This window comes from Syngnathus scovelli, chromosome 14, assembly GCF_024217435.2.
Source record: "Syngnathus scovelli strain Florida chromosome 14, RoL_Ssco_1.2, whole genome shotgun sequence".
NCBI lineage: Eukaryota > Metazoa > Chordata > Actinopteri > Syngnathiformes > Syngnathidae > Syngnathus > Syngnathus scovelli.
Window position 1 is genome coordinate 9,651,903 of NC_090860.1, and position 7,351 is coordinate 9,659,253.

The following is a 7,351-nucleotide window of genomic DNA, read 5'->3' on the forward strand; positions in this document are numbered from 1 at the left end:
CCTCTATCCTGCTGACTATTCCTCTGCCATCTCTCCCAACTGATGGAGCCCCCCCTTTAAATGAAGGCTAAATCTTATTTAGATAAGAGAACTGAACTGCTGCCTGGGATGAGAGCATCATTGTTTGTTACTGATGGCTGGAGAGGTTGGTGTGTTTGTGTGGACGTATGCATGCGGATTGTTTGGGAGGGGCTGGGTCTCGCTTGTTTTTATGAAGTAAGACAGACTGAACAAAAATGTAAGTAAAGTAGAACAAGCGATCAAAAATTGATGGATAAAGCCAGAGAATGAAAAAAATTGATATTTGTTGGTAGAGTGAATCACAAATTCATAGACAGCACACTTTTATTTTATTGGCATGACATAATTTGTCAACAAGAATTGTATTTATCACATAACTTTATTCCCTGCATGGTACATATTTAGCCAAAAATAGCTCAATGATAAAAAAGAACAATTTTGTAAATGTTGTTTTCTGAAGAGATTGGTGAGGAAAAAAAAACCATGGGATTATCAGTCAGGAAAATCTTCCAGGACATCCAGGCCTTTGCTGATTTTGACGGTGAGGGACAAAAAAAAATCTAGCTCAGAATATTCTAATGAAAATATTCCAATTCCATGCGTGTTGTTGTTGTTTGATTGCATGTCTTGGGGAAATCTGCTATAAATCAAGCTGAGTCGAGTCGGCACTTTACGGGGGTGGTTCTCACACTGAGCTCCTTAGACCCATGGGGGTCTACAAAATAATTTGCAATAAATTGTTATGTGGTATCATTTTAAAAATTACATGGGGACCGGCACGCCAATAAAACAAACACACTAAACTGATTGCTCCGCCCTACCATAGCGCCTCCCAACGTAACGTCACATAAATCTGACTTCTATACATGCTCACAGAAGGTATACCTAGTGACAATTGTTAGATATTTCATTTGATTAAATTTAATGTGGTTAGATTACTCTCTATTGAACGGGTCATGAATATTTAGGGTGAAATAATAAGTAATTCCGGTGGAAAAAATGTCTTGTGCTTAAATCACACTCTTACTGTGCAATGACAACCTCCACATAATATAAAAAATGTACACAAATAAAAAAATGCTTCAGTTTCTACTTTGACCCTGCATTAAATTCAAAACAAATATTGAAACACTTTTGATAATAGCTTATTTTCATCGGAGTGCCTGTGCATGAACATAACATCAGGTTGCCTCAAGCAGCTTGCAACTGTTTTCTTTTTTAATTGTTGTGTAAATTGAATAAGAGTGTTTGCGACTCAAATATTGCAGGTAATGAGTGTGTGCGAGCAGCTGGGAGGCTGCGGGCCTGCACTGCGCATCATTAGGAGCTCAGAGGCTGCCAGGCTCCACGCTAGCGTAAGCCGCTAATGAAAAGAATGTAGTCACAGATCTCATTTTTCAGGCAATTCTTGTGTAAACTGGAGATTTTCCAGTGTATGCACAGTGGAACAGGGGCCCCCCACATAAATCACGCAGCCCGGCTGCCGGCATTGCAGGAGAGAGGGGGCACACCCTAACCACACAGACATATGCTGCAAGAACCTGCAAAGCCACAACAAGAGGGAGGAGGGGCTCCTACACCTGTCTTCTCCCACACCACCTTCTTCTCCCCCTCTTCGAGCTCTCTATCCATCTCAGCGTACAGTCCGACGCCCCCCACCCCCCACCCTCTCCGACATCCCCTCCTACCCGCAGGCATGCAAGCCATCGAAATGGGTCATTTTTTAATTAAATACAATATTAATTACTGCGAGCATCATTACCGATATGTGAGATTTGACTAATTAGTGTAATAGTTTTGGAGTCACGCTCATTAAATATGAAAATTACAGCTGTAGAAAGGATTGCTTCTGTGATCAATCTTGTATGGACAGAGAGGAAATGATTTAGAGAAAAGCTTTTATTGTACAATTAACTCCGTTACAACCTGCCAGAGAAGAGAAAAGAGACCAAAAAAAAAAAGAGTGCAGGGAATCGGGTCGCCGCTGAGAGTTTGCGGCCGTCGGCTACTTGGCGAGCATTTTCAAAAGTAACAAGATGAGACACTTGCCAAAGCACACAAAACCCTCCAGAGGAGTCTTAGCCTCATCACCCGCTCAATTAAGACAGCTTCTAAATGAAAGACTTGTTGATCTCCTCTATTTGACACCATCATTGTGCTCAAGTTTGGCAGGGAGACACTCAAATTGCAAAACAGGTCACTTGGTTGTTTTACTTAATATTCAAAACGTAAGAAGAAAAGTTTAGAATCAAACTGCCTTCAAATGACTCATTGGGGGGGAAGTGAAGTTTTAGAAAGGAAAAAGCTGGTTGTCAAATAGCGTATGGATGGTCTCCAAAAACGGTGCTCCACTGGCGTGGTCCCTCTCGCTCTCTCTCTCTCTCTCTCCAATGCTCCGGCAAACACATTAGATAGGACCACAGCCAGTACGCAAGAGTCCAATAGAGCTGCTCTATGTCCTCAGCATGTGAATGGCTAAACATCGAGCGGCCCAAATTGGCCCCCCTTTTAATGCTGGAGAGGCTTTTGTATGTTTAGTATATCAAAGCTGTGAAAATAACCATGTTTGTGTTGCCTCTTCTCTTTCCAGGTGATCTATGGTATCGAGGTCTTCAGAGCGAGTGGAACACCCCGGCTTGGCAGCGCCTCGAGTTTACTTTCAGTCGCATGCCGCAACAAAGCAAACAAGAGCCAAACGTGACTATATAGTGATAGAGGAATGCCATCAGGTATTGTATAGATGTCCGTCCTTGCCCTTCATTCATTTCGAGAGTTGCAATTAATCGTAGTAGGTGAGCAGTTACAAGTCTCATTTGCTGTGTGTATTTTTTAAGTTTATTTTACAATACACATCGGAATCAAAAATTGGCTTGATACATAAAAATATTTTTAGAGCTTCTCAAGTAGTCAGTAAGTGCATTCTGACTTAAGAAATCAAAATAAATAATATCATAATAAATAAGAAATCAATAAATTCCACACAAAATTTAAGGTTAAAATATTATTTAATAAGAGAAAAAAAACATTGTCCACTTGAGTTGTGAATGGAGCTTGAACGTGGGCAAAATTCTTTTCGGCTTATGACCTTGTTCCATGACTGCCTTTGTGAATCTGCTTGTATGCAACATAAATATATGAATATATGCAATAATACTATCTCCAGCCACATACTGGCCCTCAATAATATTGTAATACTAACCTCCAGACTGCATACCTGATAGCCAATACTTTATCACAGCTCTGCCTTTTTTATGGGTCTGGTGTCTCTTTAAAATGATTGCCCCTGTTTTGATCTGATTAATTTTGTGTGAGCACAAACAATTACTTTCCATCTTTATCTGCACAGGGAATCACCCCTTTTTATGGGTATCATTTATTACAAGTGGACAGCTACTTGTTTATTGGAATTTCAAGCAGTCTATCGCAGCCGAGATCTCCCATGCTCTATATTTACATTTCAACTTCAGCTAAGCAGGCATGACAAACACACATAGCAAAGGGCCAGCCGCAGTCGCGCCTCATTTGCATACACTTTCCTCTTTTACAGGCCAGACTGAGCATGCAAAAGTTTCTGACGTGTGGGCAGAAGGCACAGAGAGAAAGTGAATGAGTGAGACAGCAAGAGAGGAAGACAGTGGTGGGATGCTGAGAGCAGCTCCACTGAGGATACGTTTCAGCTTTCAGGTGAGTGTCCATCATTCAGGCATAGAGGATGAGTTCATGGCCTCTGATATCCATCCATGGAAAGGGGGGTCCTCACACTGAATATATATATGTATGTGTGTGTGTGCCTGTGTGTGAGTGTGTGCGCGCCATGGCTAGGGCTACTCTTGACAAGCCAACAGCTGTTAATTATGAATTGGCCCGCAGAGTGGGAGACAGGCTAGTGAATATGCAGAGCTAAAGGGGCACGCAGAGCCAATGTAACAAAAGTGTCAGACCCCTACTGCACCTGGAGTGGCAGAGCTTGACCTGAGCGTCAATCATTGGGAAAGGCCAGGCAACATTACAAGGATTGCTTGGATTTGACCCAAAAACTGTAGTTTGACTCTACTTTTATGAAGTAAACAAGGTATTGGTCATTTCTAATGTAAAGCGAGTTTTTTTTTGTTAATGGCAATACATTGTTGACTAATAGCAACTATTCAGGCAAGATCTCGAAACCACTCATATTCAGAACTAAAAACCATATGCATGTTTTTTTTTTGGAGAACATGCAACATTTAGGTGGGAATCATTGAAGCAACATCATTTTTGGGTGGACTTCTTCAAATGCCTTTCCATCAGCAAAAAATCTACTAAACTATTGTTGTGGTCACAAGAAGTAACATCAGATGTGAATTGTCAACTAAATATTTTATTTCTCAATCAAATAGGTCTATATCATTTTAATACTGTTGTTTCTTTCCTCCAACAGGGGCTGGACGACCATCTGGAGATCCTGAGCATGAACCACTCTCCGACCAGTTGTCCAAAAGTGTCAACCTGTCCACTTACTTGTCCAGGCAAGTGAAAAACATGCTTATTGTTTTACAAGGGCAACGAGGATGAAGACAGAAGCTGCATTGATTGTATATGTTACCATAAAGAGGCTGGACAAATATAAAAGAGTGCCCTTAATAAGGCAGTTACCGCAGGGATTATTTGCTATCCTTTAAAAGGCCACACTCCGAGTTGCGGTTACCTCAGAGGGCCCCTTAGTGTACACACAGTAGGACCGAGGTTAACTGGGCCTGTGCCCCTAACGCCGGGAACATCAGAAGGAATTATAATTAATTTTCCACTCTTAGGAGCCGCTTTAATTTCCCCCCTGAAGGACTTTTATAAATTTCATCATTAATAAAATCAGACATTCAATTAGAAGCAAAGTCCAGATGTTTCATAACAGCTCTGGTCTGATTGTTCCCCTTTTTTGAACAAAAAAAAAAAAAAACCTAATTTCATTAATCTAATTGTCATAACTTCAAACATCTCTTAATTAGTTCAAATTAATATGATTAATCACAATCGTGACAAAAAAACGCATTCAATTACAAGTTTTCAATGGCAAGTGGATGTGTTGGAGGTGATAGGGGCATAAAGGATGAGGGCGTGAAGCATAGCTGGCTCCCGCAAACCGGATTGGCCGTGATTATGCTGATGACTGACAGGTTATCAATCATAGCGTATTTTTAATAAAGGCTGCTTGAACTATACGGGGAGACTGAGGTCTTTCTTGTTTTATTTCTTCCAAATGCTTTGGAACTCCCCTTCGATGAAATATGATCCTCCAGTGAATGAATAAAATGATGGCAAAAATTGCATATGTTTATGTGCTCAAATGATATCGCTTTATTTTCATTTGTTTGACTGTCTAGGCTTTCCAAAACATCCTCCTCCTCCTCTTCGTTCCTTTTTTCCCCCCCGCAACTTCATGTCGGTCTTAACGATGTTTGCTGTTGTCCTCCAATCTGATCAAACAAAGCAGAGCAGCAGAAGCATGTGGCCATTTGTCACACACCACTGTGGCACAAGTTGAGCAGCAGGTCCACCCTCGGGTGTCCTGTGCCAGGAGGGAGCGCTACAGCTGCCAGTCTCAAACAGGTTTCATCTTGTCCCATCGACTCCCCCAGGACAGGCCACCCAAATGTCCCCATGCAGCCACTTGGGATTTGGGTTTTGATCCACCCATCTGGACAAGAGGCTGCGTTTAGAAGCCTGCTTAGCTTCGGGCACCCTGAGGAGCAAATTCACCAAACGTGACTTAAATGACAGTACCGTATTTTCTGCACTATAAAGCGCACCGGACTATAAGGCGCACCTTCAATGAATGGCCCATTTTAAAGGTTTGTCCTTATATAAGGTGCACCGGACTATAAGGCGCACCATTAATGCATCATGTCAGATTTTTAATCCAAATCAAATCATTCTCCATTTTATCTTTTTTATTTCAACTTCAGATGCAACAAATTACAGCCCAAACCTAGAAATCTGAAGAAGTTCTAGCTGCTCCTGTCATTTCCCACCATTCACCCACCACTCCAGGTAGTCAACCAAATCCCATTGGAGCGTTAGGCAAAGCATAGCATATAGCTACATATGTTATGTCTGTGTGACAGTGCTTATCATGCAGCTCAAGGGCTCCTATCCTTTTACCCAATGCTTATATCTGACACAGCATTGGATCCATGTCTGATGCATATCTTAGCTGACAGCATAGTTGAAAGCCTGCAGCAATGACAGACATGTAAAAGTATAGCTACATCGTATACCCAAGTGTGTCGAGAAAAGTCCACCGAGGCTTTTAGGTTGCGTTCGTTGTGCGGTGGCGTGTTAACAGTTGTTGGTAGACCACTGTGATTACAGATTATTGGACATCAGGCCGCACTTTTTATTTGGGTTGTTGTGACCACATGGGGCAGCATATGGAGCCATTTCCTCTTCTCTCTCCCCAGGACTTTTTGGACATGTCAGTTTTAGGGCTTAATCATGTGTTTTTCTGCATGAAAGGAGAAGCAGAGAGCCTGTACCAAGCTGTCTTCTCTGTCCCAAGGTGCTCCACCAACCACAGCCAATCAATAGTGGCCGTGGTTGCATGCAGACATGCAACGTTTATCAAGGACACATTTCGGGCCTATTTTGATCCAGCCCCCGCACGCTAAAGACAATTTCCTTATTGCTCATTTAATTAGAGGGGTAAAAGCTGTCGTGGTGGACAACCAAATCTCAATAGTTCAGCCCTCAGGAAACTCAGGGACAAAAGAGACATTTTTCAAGGTCTAAGCCCACCCTCCCCTCATATAGCCAGTCCCCAGCCACCCTTGAGCGGGAAGCGCAGCCTTCCATGTGCATAAAGTTGAAATAAACTGCAGTCTGTATTTTCATTGGGGAAAGTGAACCCAATTTACACGCTGCTCCATTGGAGATGAGCACTCTAGCGTGCACCTGCAGGTAATCTCACCCAGATTCCCCCTTTGTGTCCCGCATTATTGTTGAAATAAATAACCTTTCACAGCAATCAGCGTGGGGATCTTCACTTAAATTATCGCCGCACAGATAGCTCACTCATGATCTGCTTCTATATCCATTAACTATCTGGGAAAGTGATTTATTGGTGAAGGGTAAGAGGGGTGGGGGGGGAAGGTATGAGGAAAAAAGTGAGGGAGACGCTTTGGTAAGACAATAGTGCCCTCTACTGATTCGGAATCGTCCTGATTCCAGCCGATCATATATTCAGCCCTGATGCTCTGATCAAGTTTGGGGAATTGGTTCTGTGGCTTATGTAACCATTTTTCTCTGTCTATCCGTCTTCTTTAATTAAATGACTTAATCAAATCAGCTTTTTTTGAAT

The 7,351-nt window shown here is 42.1% G+C and overlaps 1 long non-coding RNA gene across 1 annotated transcript; it reads left to right on the top strand.

Annotated features, from left to right (window-relative positions):
* The first annotated feature begins 2,609 nt into the window (after nt 1–2,609).
* On the top strand, nt 2,610–4,651 carry LOC125981309 (uncharacterized). The gene is made up of 3 exons (XR_007485893.1): nt 2,610–2,750; nt 3,569–3,705; nt 4,439–4,651. It is a non-coding gene; the product is annotated as an uncharacterized lncRNA (long non-coding RNA).
* The last annotated feature ends 2,700 nt before the right edge of the window (nt 4,652–7,351 follow it).